The following is a 13,586-nucleotide window of genomic DNA, read 5'->3' on the forward strand; positions in this document are numbered from 1 at the left end:
TTAACATGCTTTTTAAATTCATAATATCTTAATATTTTTTATGTAGACCTCCTCAGACTTTTAGAGAGTCAAATCATTTTAAAAGGAAATTTTAAAATACTCTGTACTCTTTCTGCTCCAGTGGACGGCATGTTCTAGGGAGCATGAACTTGATCCTACATTTCTGGTGTAATCTCTTTGGCCCATAGCCCTGTGCTATGCTTATAATAATAAAGTATGTATGACAATACTCATAGAATGAGGTCAGCTTTTCTAACTTCAAGGAGATTAATACATGAGTAATTTTCTACACAAAAAAGACTAGAAAATCCAAAATATTATTTTTTGTGTGTGATGAAAAGAGAATGAGAAAAAATGACATATAAGACTCATAGGGCTTCAAACTTTGACATTCTATATGATCTTCTATTTAAAGAAACATGAAAATAAATGTTTACTAAAGATAAGTTCTTTGGGGAAAAAAACAGTTGCTTGTAATCAAAAACATATTAACCCTTGTAAATAGAAGCCAATGCCTTTTTTGAAATGCTCATGGCAATATGCTCAATGAAATTCTCACCAATAAAAAGAAGTTGAAAAAGCAGAACACGGCTGAAATAGAAGTGAACTTTTGAAAATTACTTTGCAATCATTGTGTGTGCTCAGATTTGAGGAGAATTCACTATTTTCTTTGTGAAAAAAAATTTCCAAGTGTCATCAAACTGAGAACTTGGGGCATCTTGTCTGGTTTTGGGTAGAGAGTAATTACCATCTGTACCCTACAAATGTGGGTAAGCTTGCACTGAAATAAACCATCCAAATCCATGACGAACATCAAAATTGTAGACATAAGGAGCAAAGCGGAAAATTGTAGTATGACAAAATAGCTACATTTAATTATGTAAAATTACATAGAATTTCAGTCTTTAGAGGTGCTTTATTTAAACTTACATCTAAAGGTTAATGCAACTTTCATTTCAAGTCAAGGAGTTGACAGAACAACATTTATTAAGTTTAAGAGTCACACAGTTGGGAATGCTTGGAATTTTTTTAAAGTTTTAGATCCTTTGTTTTGTTGTTGTTTTAAGAAAAGTATCATGTAAAACTCTTGAGACCTCCTTCATCTCACTTTCTCACATCACATCTTGTATGTGCCCCTACCTGTGAAGGTTTTTCTGTTCTCTTCCACAGAATAAATTCCCAACCTAATTTCCAACATCTTCTCAAAACTTTCTCTACTAGCAAGCAAGCAAGAAGGTGTCCCTCTCTACATAACCTTGGAAATTCCTATGGCATCCTTTACTGCTCTTTTTTCTGTGTGACCCCATAAAAGGGGCAATAATGATGTCACACTATTTTCACCAGGAGAGACACTCTGGGTGGCTAACAATTAGAAGTCTGAAATATCAATGATATCAACTTCTGACTTCACTGGAAAACTCAGTAAGCATCATCAGGCCCATTATTATGGCCTCTGAAAGGATCAGTACCTTCTATAGAACAAATTATACTCTCCTGGCTATTGAAAAATGATCGAACCAAGAACTGTGACTTGAATGTCACTCTGAGTCAAAATATGATTTAGATTCTCCTCTTCGTTAAAGGTAAGAAACGAAATAACCAAAGAGAGCATGGAAGTAAGATTGGGTTGATCATCCCAGAGGAGATATAGGAAGTTACTTTTCTGGTGCTGCCTCAGAGCTCAGACCAGTTTCCAGTTGTATTTCACATCTGTCCTTATAATCAACATCATTTCTTCTCATGTCAATGCAACTCAGAGAAAGATTAGCATGCAGATGCTGAATAAACTTAAAATAAATAGGCAATCACTTTAATTGCACTGTTCCCAAGATTACTCTACATAGTGTGTGGTTTTCATGCTTTGGAGCAGTTCTCTAGCTCTCTGCCAGGCCAATATTCTGACTATCCCTGGGAATTTACCACTTCTCCTCTAACCTTTTCAATATAAAGTGTATGATCTCTGTGCACAATGTGACACTTGGAATTACAGAGATGGAAATGTGCCTATCCCTCTGTTCATATGTGACTCCCATGTCTTGGTATAACAGATATTCCATTGTCTCAAACTCTATAGCTTTCTTAGCATCAGAATGCTAAGAAATTTTGCTTAAGTTGAGAAAAAGTACTATTTCAAGTGGAGAGTGCTCCTGTCTGATGACTGTAAGGGCAGTACTAGACAGCGCAATCTGAAAGCAATGCCCACTGGAGGAGTGGACTTACTGCTGTACAGTCTGCTAAAGGAAAACATGTCCATCCACACTTTAACTTGAGCTTCATCTGTTACATTCTGGATAAAACACCTTTTAAAAAAAATAAATGATAACAATAATAAAAATGTCTTTTCACCTGTCAAGCATATTCTGATGGCAATACCATCTTTTCCTAGCCCTCTGTATGCATTACAGGTACAACCCTGTCCCAGCTATGCATCAGGCGTGGACAACCTGACCTACATTGAGACAATTATTCTCATTCCTGGGAACTTGGAATTAGAATAAACAAATAGTTGTTTATTATATGAAGCCAAACCAGAGAGGCTGCCATTGTAAAGCAGCCAAGTTCAAGGTGATGAGTGAATTGTGAAGCAGTCAGCAGACAGACAAGATTGAATCTGGCATATAACACAGAGGAGATACCAAGAGGCCCCAGGGAGAGGTGGGGAGAGCAAATGAAAAGCTATATGATAAATTTCTAGTTCTCATAAGTCCTACAGTTCTTCCTAAAATTGGATTCCTTAGAATAAATTCTACCTTGTTTAAACTAATATTGGTGGGTTTCTGGTATTCACAATGAAATGTACATGTACCAGTTCATTTCCTAGAACAAAAAATTAGGATAACTAAGTAGCAATCAGTGAACATAAAGCTCTTAGCTTTAGTCATAGCTGACATTGAATTTTAAGGTTATATTTACCAACTTATTTCCTTCCATTTAAATTATCACTCGAACAGGAGCACCATCTATGTCAAAGTTATTCACTGAGCAACTCAGTGCTTGGTGATGAATAAATCCTTCCTGCCTGGGGCTGGGGAATCAATGGCGTAAGCAAATAAGGACAATGGTGTGTGCAAAGCCTGTAACCAAGGCATGGGCTGATGTTCCAGGGCTCCAGAGGCACTACCTTATTTAATTTTCACCAACTTCAAAGACACTCATGAGAATTAATTCTTTGCAAAAACAATCACACAGAACAGGTAAACATAAGTTTAATTTCAGTAATTTGCCCTTGAAGCCTGAAAGGATCATTTGGCACATAATCCGCATTTAATAAATGTGAGTCCCAATGGGCTGTTCTCCCTTAGCATCTCCCATCTCCCTTTTAACCATTAAAAAATCAGGCACAAGGAAACATTAGGGCATTTGTCAAGTTGCTGGGGAACACTGATTCATTTAGGGCTGACAATCAGGCAGTATCCTTTTTCACTCTGAGGTAAAATTTTCCCTCACAAGATTTCAAAAGAAACATACAGCCTTCTAGTTAAACAAGCCACTCATAGAAAACATCTTGCAGAAAGCTTTTTAAAGCTAGTCATTTATTGAAGTGATAATCACATAACATAAAATGTTCCATCTTAAAGTGAATGCTTCAGTGGCATTAGTACAGTCACAATATCACACAGCCATCACGTCTATCTAGTTCTGAAACACTGCCATCACTCCAGAACAAAATTCTGTTCTCGTTAAGCACTTTCCCCTTATTCTCCATCCTCCCAGTCCCTGGAAAACACCAATCTCCATTCTGAATCCATTGATTTATTTATTCTGGATGTTTTATAAGAATATGTGACCTCTCGATTCTGACTGCTTTCACTTAGTGTGTTTTAGAGACTTGTCCATGTCACATCATGCATCAGTACCTCATTCATTTTTTATGATGGAATAATATTCCATTGTAATGATGTATCACCATCCCAGTCACCTTTTAATGCCTCTGTCTTGAATAAAAATAATCATCACTCACCATACAAAAGACAAAAGAGTGAAAGAAAGAAACAAACAAAAACCAGAAAAATGAAAACTAGAGAAAACAACATAATTCAGAGAACACAATAAAACTTCAAAAATATTCCAACATATAAACTCAGAGATGAAACACACATACATGTCTATAATTAAATAGGTTAGAAGATAAGGAAATATCCAAGAAGTCTGACAACAAGGGTATAAAGAAAAGACTTAGATAAGTGTGAGCAGTAAAATTAAATGATGCCTTACCTATTCTGAGACAAAAATATTTCTTAGCCTAAAATTTTAAATTTAGCTAAACTATGAGTCAAGAATTAGAGTAAGAATCTTTCTGACACAAAATATCTCAGAGAACTTGTTTCCTCTGAACACGTTCTAAGGAACCCAGCAGAATGAGGGAAGGGTCCAGGAAACAGGTAGATCTGAGCTGACAAACAGCACAGAAGACTTCAGAGTGGCTGCCGTGGCAGGCCCAGAGCACAGCCTGTTCAGGTTTTGCAGAAGACTAGGGACTCTCAGAGAATTTTGTTGCAAAAACAGAGTACAGACACTGCTGGAAATTTCCACCAGCAGAACACAGCTGTCCAAAGCCCCAGACTTGCCCAGGAAAAGGCGACATGACCAAAAAGATCCACGCTTTTCAGCAGCTTCCAAACAGTGAGCTTACAGTTAAGCAGGCATTGACCTGACCGTCTAGGATGGCCTGGAAGAGCTGAGGGCTATGTGCTGGGTATTTCCATTTGATCCTCCAAATTCACCTCCTCCCTTACTTACTTACCCTGCCTGTGCCCAGAAAGGCTGACTTCTAGGGAAGCATCACCAGGCTCCGTTGACTTCCACCTTGCAACTGGGTTTGGCCAACGGAAAGCATTCCTGCTCCTTCAGGAAGTTAGAAGGAGAGAGAAATCCAAGGCTGTTGCCACAGCTATGCTCTTTTTCTGTCAGAAAGCCCCTCACTACGGTTCAGGTTCAGGACCATTCCATTCTCCTTGCTCCTTCAGGCTAGGGGAGGAAACGTCTTTCCACAGTTGCCACCTACTAGGTGCCTCACGCTTTTTTTCCCTGAGTCCCTTATTCTTTCCATATCTTTATAAGTAGTTCCTTTTTTAAACTCTACTCAATTTTAATCATTTGAATGTGATGTTTCCTTTCTACTATGGCCCTGACTAATGAACTCTTTTCAATCTTAACAGAAAGGGTCAAACTTTACATAGGCATTAGTTCTGTAGAAGGTGAATTATTTTTCTTTAACCCTCCTAACAAACCACTAGTGGTGTGTGTGTGTGTGTGTGTGTGTGTATGCGCGCATGTGCACACGCATGAGTGAGAGGGAGAAAAGAGTGAGAGGGAGAAAAAAATGTTTGTATTTTATTTCATATTCTTGAATTAATCAGATGGACACAAAGAAGATCCTGTAGTACTTTTAGTGCTTTGGAGTAGTGTTTTAAAGAGTAGGGAAGTTGGTAGAAATTTGTTAAAATACATAGTAAGTACTTTACTGCTATGTGTAATATACATGCTAAGAACTAAATTCTCTTTTATTATGGTATAACTCATGATTTCACTTTAACACTACTGTTATATTCTCTAACCATTCCTTTGCAAGGAAGATCCTAAGAAATAATAGTTGTAATCATAAGTAATAATAGTTGCAATTATGATATATATATATATATATATATATATATATATATATATGATTTTGAATCCTGATTTTTCCACTTAAAAGTATATAATGAGCATGTTCCATGCTGCTACCTAATTTCCATAATCATTACTTGCAAATTCTACATTGTATTTAATCCTACCAATGTCCCATAAATCACAAACCACTACTGTTTCATTCTTTTCTAGGCAATTTTTCCAAAATGTACATTAAAATTTTCTCTGTGCACAAAATAACATCAAATAAATCTGATAGACATGAGTTCTTTTCTTAGAAGAGCAAACCAAGTTGGGATGCAATTTGCTCCAGGCTGGCATGTCAGAAGGGCAAGTTAGCCAGCGTCTATTTATACTGAGGAACATAGCAACCTCTTCTCAGGTTGTATAAACAACTGTCTGACCAAATATGGATAAGATGTTGGAGGAAAAGGACCACACTATTTTGGCACCCACATACTCCTGTGGGAGGTGAGGGATTATTCTGCTCCAGGGAAAACACAGAGCATGGCCACCACTCCACTAGCATCAATGGAATCCACAACTGCAAGCAGCTTTCAGGGGAGCTTCAGGCCATTGTCAGCTCGAAATGACACCTGAAGCCCTGAGGTGCCCTCTAGAGTTGCTGGCAGCAGACATTTCTGCAGGGAACTAGAGCTATAGCCAGAGAGAATGGTAGACTCCATGAAGTTGATCAAATGGACTGTGTTTGAAACCCTCAAGCAATTCCCCTGAATAATTGGAGAAACCCTTGTGTGGCTGTCTAGCTTTTCAGACGGATTTTTTTTTTTTTTAAATACTACTTGTTACACTAATAGGGTCTTAACTTCACTATGGATTAGGAAAGACTAAGAAAGAATGTACTTTATAATTTCTGTGCCAAGGTGGAAGGTACACAGGTATTCAACATACTGTTCTCTAACCTCTTTGAAATCTTCATTAGAAAGATGAAATAAAGTCAGACAGTGGCACACTTGGGAGGCTGGTGTAGGAGGATCACAAGTTCAAGGCTATCCTTTTTCTGCAACTTAATGAGATCCTACCTCAAAAAAAGGTGGGGGACTATGGGTGTTGCTCAATGGTAAAGTGTCTTTGGGTTCAAGCCCCATAACTGAAAAAAAAAAAAAAAAAAGAGGAAGGGTGAAAGCAAAGGAGACATATGCTTCAAGGAGGGTAAATATTAGGAACTTACAGGAAGTTTTTTCAAAGAAAAATACCCCATTAGATGATAGCAGGCAAATTAAACATCTTTAAAAAAGGAAAACTTCCAAGGGCTGTTGTTCAGCTATCTAGTAAAATTTAACAGTGTTTCTAAGGTCTGATGACTGCAGTAAAAAAACTTCATATGAAGAAGCTTCCAAAGAGCAAGGTTGCTAAAAGACAGATGCTGTGGAACTGCTCATTTTCCTAAAAGGAGGTTTCCAGCATTCAACTTTCAGGCTAAAAACTGAAATTCACTTATTTTTCATCTCTAAGTAACATAATATCTGCAGCTAATTTGCATATCACAGATTAGAAAAAATTAAGCTTAATATATAGCTAATCTCAAAGGTGGAAGATTTCCCCAAAAATGTAGTTTATTAAAAACATGCACTTTTCCTTTTCAAACTTAATGTATTCGAAAGCACTAGAATTGGGATGAATTAGGATGCTTTTAGTTGCAAGCAACAGAAAACAACTTGAACAAATAAAATGTTGGTTTATTGGAAAGACCCTGGAGTGATTCCTTACAGAATGAAAGGAAGAGTGAAACACTAGAGATTATATCTGGCAGAGATGGAGATAACCTGGGAGGTGACTGACTGGTGGCTAGCACATGGCTAGAAGACCCCCATCTTGCATTGCAATGGTCATTCATTGCAGTGCTTTAATTCTTTTTCAGATAATTATGGCCTTCCTCTACAGATAAAGTGGCCTTAAATTCCTCCAGATCTATTGGTACAAAAAACCTCAAGGGTCTGGGTTATAGTACAGTGGTAGAGCACTTGCTTAGCATGTGCAAGGCCCTGTGTTCAATCCCCAGTATCAATCAATCAATCAATAGATAGATAAATAAATAACCCTGCAGAACAGGTCGTATTGACCTAGTTTGGCCACCTTCTATCTCTTGACCAGTTATTGTGGCCAATGAGGTGTCCATTCTCCAGTCTATAGACTCTATCCTACAGATGGGGGATATCACAGACAGGACCAGTTGGAGGGCTACTTTTCATTAATGACTACAAGAATAGAAAAGATAAGGAAATAACAACAACAGCAAAATTACCTTCAATCTCATCACTCCTAAATTAACGGTTTTGAATAAACAGTGTATTCTAGTTTGTCCGTATACCTACACATTTTAAAGTACAGTGTTGTCGTAGACTGCTTAACAAATTCATGGTTTTGAAATTCATCTGATTTCAAAGATCTTAAAAATACAGAAACAATATTCACCTCCTGGGGCCCACTGCTGTTTAGCTCTACATGAAGAATTGTTTCTAGTCTTGAAATTCTTTAAGAAATGAAGTACAGGCTGAATATCCCCAACTGGAAAATCTGAAACCAAAATTGCTTCAGAATCAAATTTCTCAGCACCAACATGACACCATGAGTGAAAATTCCACACCTGACCTCAGGTAATGAGTCACAGTCAAAACACAAGGTGAACAGAGCACAATGCATGCAGCATTCCAGCAGAAAGAAAGACTGTCTCATCCCCTTTCAGCTATGATATATCCTTTCTGTGCACACACAGATTCCCCCATGAAAACACACCCTCAAGATAATAAAATGCTTTGTGTGCAGGCTGTCACATCAACAGCAGTTTTCTTACAACGCACTATGTGAGACAAAGTCTATATGCATTAACCCCTGTTTTTTGTTATTTTGTGTTTTAGTCAGATTTTTTGCCACTGTAACCAAATGATCCAACAAGAACAACATAGAGAAAATTTATTTGGGAGTCACAGTTTCAGAGGTCTCAATGCATTTGTGGCCCTTCCATTGCTCAGGGCCAGAGGTGAGGCAGAACATCATGGTGGAAGGGTGTGGCAGAGGAAAACAGAAAAGGGATGGCCATCAGGAATCACAGAGAGCTGTGCTCAGCAAGGACAATAAATACAAAGGCATGACCCCAGTGACCTTTCTCCTCCAGCCACACCATATTTTTGTCAATAATGAATAATGCCCAGTTAATCCATCCAAGTGGATTTTTTTGCATTGTCTCATATACAAGCTTTAGGAGAACACCTCACATCTAAACCCATACATTTTGTTTTGTTTTGTTTTGGCTTGTTCTACTCTATGGGATAGAGATATACATGAAAATGTCAAAGAGGGCTTCAAATGCACCTATGGGTAACAATGATGAGAAAAAGAGGAAGACTCATGTTTATCTATACCACAGATATTCACGCTGTTGGAGAAAGTGAACAGTGGTGCTAGTGTGAAACAGTGGTATGGGAGTGACCACTGTATCTGACCTGAAGAAACAGAAGTATGAACTGTTAAAGTTCTATACTGAAAAGGATGAACTGAAGTTAATGACAGTAAGAAAACACTCCATAAAACTAAAGATTAGCTCAGTCATGTACAAAAAGTGTGGGGATCTCTAGGTTTCACAGTGTCACTCACTGAATGGTATGCTGATCATGAAACAGGCAAAGATCCATCGTGATGCACTGAAAATTGAAAAGAACTGTGAATATTTAACAGGCTGGTTGCAGAAATTTAGGAAAAAAGACATGACATTAATTTTTACAAGTTTTGTGGCAATAATGTACAGCTGATCGCAAAGCAATAGAGAAATTCATTGACAAGTTTGCCAAGGTCATAGTTGATGAAAATCTGATGCTGGAACAAATCTTTCTAGTGCTGATGAAACATCCCTCTTCTGGCATTATTGCTCAGAAATACACAGACTAGAGCAGAGGTGACAGCCCTACAGAAACAAAGAATACTGCTGGAACCATGCTGGGACTTTCTGTACCAAGGCTTATTAGGGCAGTCTTGCAAAAGCTTGTGTCCTCACTGTTTAAAAGAATTGAATGTCTTACCAGTCCATTATGATGCTAACAAAAAGCCATGGATCACCAGGAACCTCTTTTCTGATTGGCTTCACAACCGTTTTGTACCAGCAGCTTATGCTCACTACAGGGAAGCCGGACTGGATGGTTACTGTATGATTTTGTTATTCCTTCACAATTGTTCTACTTATCCTCCAGCTGAAATTCCCATCAAAAGTAACATTTATTTCATTTACTTTCTCCCCAATGTGAATTCATTAGTTCAGCCTTGTGGCCAGGATACCTTTGATCAATGAAGAGTAAATACAAAAGCACTTTTCCGAAGAGCATGCTAGCAGCAGGGAACACAGACACGGGTGTGGAAGGTTTTGAAAAGGGGTTTAGCTAGAAAGATGCCATACAGGCTGTTGCCAGTGCTTGAAATGCTGTGGCTGTAGGCATAATTGTGCATGCCTGGACAACCAACCAACCGCTGGTTTGCACCTGTGTTTGGTGATGTCAATGAATAAGGCAATGACTTTGAAGGATTTCATATGTTAAAATGAAAAAAAAAAAAAAAGATGTCTGGCCTCCTTCTGTATGTAAAATATATACCTTCAGAGTTGGCCAGTAAGCAGAAAGTAGCTATGGAAATTTTTGTCAATAATGAAGCTCCAGTTGTTCATTCATTGATCAATTGTGAAATAGCCAAAATGGTTCTGCATCAAGGTGAGCATAATAGTGATGATGAAGAGAATGTCAACCCTGCAGAGGAAATGCCTGTGGACAGCATGGCTAGACTGTGTGATGGGTCTCTGGAAGAACTAGAGCAGGGGGCATTCAAAACCGAACAAGAAGTCATGTCAGTTCATAAAATCAGAGAAGGACTTCTAAGACAAAAACCATTGCTAATGAGGCAGACAACCCTGAAGGAAACATTTAAAAAAGCCACCCTGTACAATGTTTTCTCATCCCTATAGGACCCATTTCCTGGCTTCTCACCTGCTTCTGATGTTTCTTCTCACGATTTAAAAAAAAAGGAAAAGAAAAAAAAAAAAAGGAAAAGAAAAAAAATGAAGATGCAGTGTGCAAAAAAAACCAACCAACCAAGCAAACAAAAAAACCTTTAAACCAAACATGGCACCACAGGAAAAGTCTGAAGGCTGCCTGCCCTGTTTGCTGCTATTGTCTAATGGCTCACACTGGGATTATGTGACTCTGCTGTGCTGTTTGGTTACCCTGAACACATGATCTTTTCACTGCCTTAGTTCTATGCTATATTATTTACTGTTAAGCCCTTGTGTATGAATAAGTATAAGAAAATGACTGTTCCCTAGTAGCACATGAATTCAGAGTCTAGAAGGCTGGAGATGCCACACAGCCTAAGAGTCCACACAGTGGCTGAGATTAGTGGCACCTTGGCTTTCTCATGGGTCAGGGTCCACAAACTGCTTTATGTACAACATTATTAAAAGTATTATGTAAAATTACCTTCAGATTATGTGGAGAAGGTATATGTGAAACATATACCTTTTTGGTATATGTTTGTGTTTAGATATCCATAAGATATCTTATACGTAAATATTCCAAAATTTTTTAAAAAATCATACATTCAAAACATTCCGTGAGCATTTTGGATAAGAGATATCAACCTATACAACTCCATGAGTCTGGTAGAATTAATAGGAGATTGTATAGAATACCAAATGATCAAAATATCATTTTAAATGTCCACAAAGAGGGTCCTAACTAAGTGCCTCCCAGATATGAGATAGAATTCAGGAATAGGCCCGCATTACCATTCCTTCTATTCATCCAGCAACATACTTAGAAACTTTGATAGTGCAAGCATTATTCTAGGCTCTGTGGAATTGGAACCAAACCCTTTAGCCTTCTGGAACCAATAGAACACTAAAGATGGGGTGGAGTAGAAGAGAGATATGGATGGATATTCCAAATGATCAAAAAACAATTTCTTGAATAATTGTTCCAATTCCTCATAGCCACTGAATCTTAAACAGTTTGTAGTAAATAAAATACTTACAAGTAGCCATGTAGGCCTCAAGAAGTAACTGAAGAACTTTTAGCAAATCAAGGCAAAGTAATTATTTTATTAAAATGGTTAACTAAAACATACTCATAATAAAGATCTTTCTTCACCAACACTAGGGGTAAACTACTAAATCTTGCAATTTCTTCCCCCTTAAAGAAAGGCTCTTTATTATAGAGCCAATAAAGACAACAGCAATTTATGAGGTCATTATATGCAGACATCATGTTATGTAAAAATAGCTTCACTATAACAGGATACAAATATTATAAAGAAAAATTAAAGAAAACATTTATTTTATAAAAAAAAACTTTTGAATTTTCTGCTTTTAGATTTTGTTCTTCTTGTACTTCTTTTTGTCTTTTGTTGTTGCTGACTTAGATTTTCAGTTTTCTTCTTCATCAGATTTAAGGTTTATGAATTTACCTCTCAATAGAATCTTGGTTGAAGCACACTAGTGATCTCAGGTTCTAGATATTTTGTATTTGCTTTTACATTTCCCTTTTTGGTTACTAAGCCAGGTGCATTTTTATTTAGAAGTAGTTGTAATATTTATTAATTTGGGAGGTAGTCAGAAAAAAAAATAGTTTTTAATACTCTTTTCTTTGGGAAGTTTACTGTAATATTTCTGTGTCCTAGGATGTCAACAATAGTTTTCATTGCTTATGTTTATTTTGAAAGTCAACATAATCTTCTGAAGAAAAAAAAAAGTTTTAAAGATGTATTTCTATGGACTCAATCCCATTATTCATGTGCTTAAAATATTCTGTAGTCTTATTATGATCTACTTCATCTATCAAATTGAAAGTTGGGTATAAAGTCATCTCTACAACTTTTCTGTCCACATCTTCTATATTTATAAATTTTTGCTTATATTTTAATACTAAACACTTGGAACATAAAGGATTTAACTGTCAAATCTTCACTCTGAGATTCCTTTGGTCAATGTTGAATGCATATTTCCCCTTTGTCTACTGTTTTGTCTAATATGAATTCTGCTGCATTTGTTTTCTTCATTTTTTATTCAAATTGCTATGGTATGAATTTATTTATTTACTTATTCATTTATGATTATACATAATAGTTGGGTTCATCCCAACAAACTCATACATGCATGGAATTTGATTTCAGTTCATGATCCTCCCTTTGCCCTCTATCCTCCTTCTTCTCTCTCCTTCTTCCTCTATGCTTCTAGACCTCTTTTTACTCATCTATTAATTTGTATTTGGTTGGTGCTTTATGTAATCTGATCCTTCCCTCCCCCTTTCCGTTATTTAACTCCAGCTTCCACATTTGAGAGAAAACGTTCAACCTTTGAGTTTCTGAGTTTTGTTAATTTCACTTAGCCTGATAGTCTCTATTTTTCATACATGTATTGGCAAATGTCATAATTTCATTCTTTTTAATGGCTGAGTAGAACTCCATTTATATAAATATACATTACAATTTCTTAATCCATTCATCTATTGACAGGCATCTGGATTAACTCTATAATTTAGCTATTGTGAATTGTACTTCTATTGACACTGATGTGGTTATATTGCTATAGTATACAGATTTTAGATCTTCAGGGAAAATACACCAGAGTGTGATAGCTGGATCTTATGGCTTGTATTTTTTCATTTTTACATTTGATCTTGATAGATCAGCTTATTTGAAGACTATTTGTGGTGAACAGCTTTTAAGTGAATTGATTCTTAAACCAACTTAAGTTCTTTCTTATTAACTAGGAGATTACTCTATAACATTTATTGCCTTAATTGTTTCATTTGGCCATGCTTTATTCTATTTTGTTGGGGTTTTTTTGGGGGAAGTTGTTTTGTTTTGGGGGGTTTTGTCTGTTTTCAGTTGTTTTGCTTTTTATTTTGTTACAGGGACTGTGTTTCTTAGTTAACTTAGTTAACTTTACACCTAAGAATCTA

Source organism: Callospermophilus lateralis, chromosome 6, assembly GCF_048772815.1.
Source record: "Callospermophilus lateralis isolate mCalLat2 chromosome 6, mCalLat2.hap1, whole genome shotgun sequence".
NCBI classification, from domain to species: Eukaryota; Metazoa; Chordata; class Mammalia; order Rodentia; family Sciuridae; genus Callospermophilus; species Callospermophilus lateralis.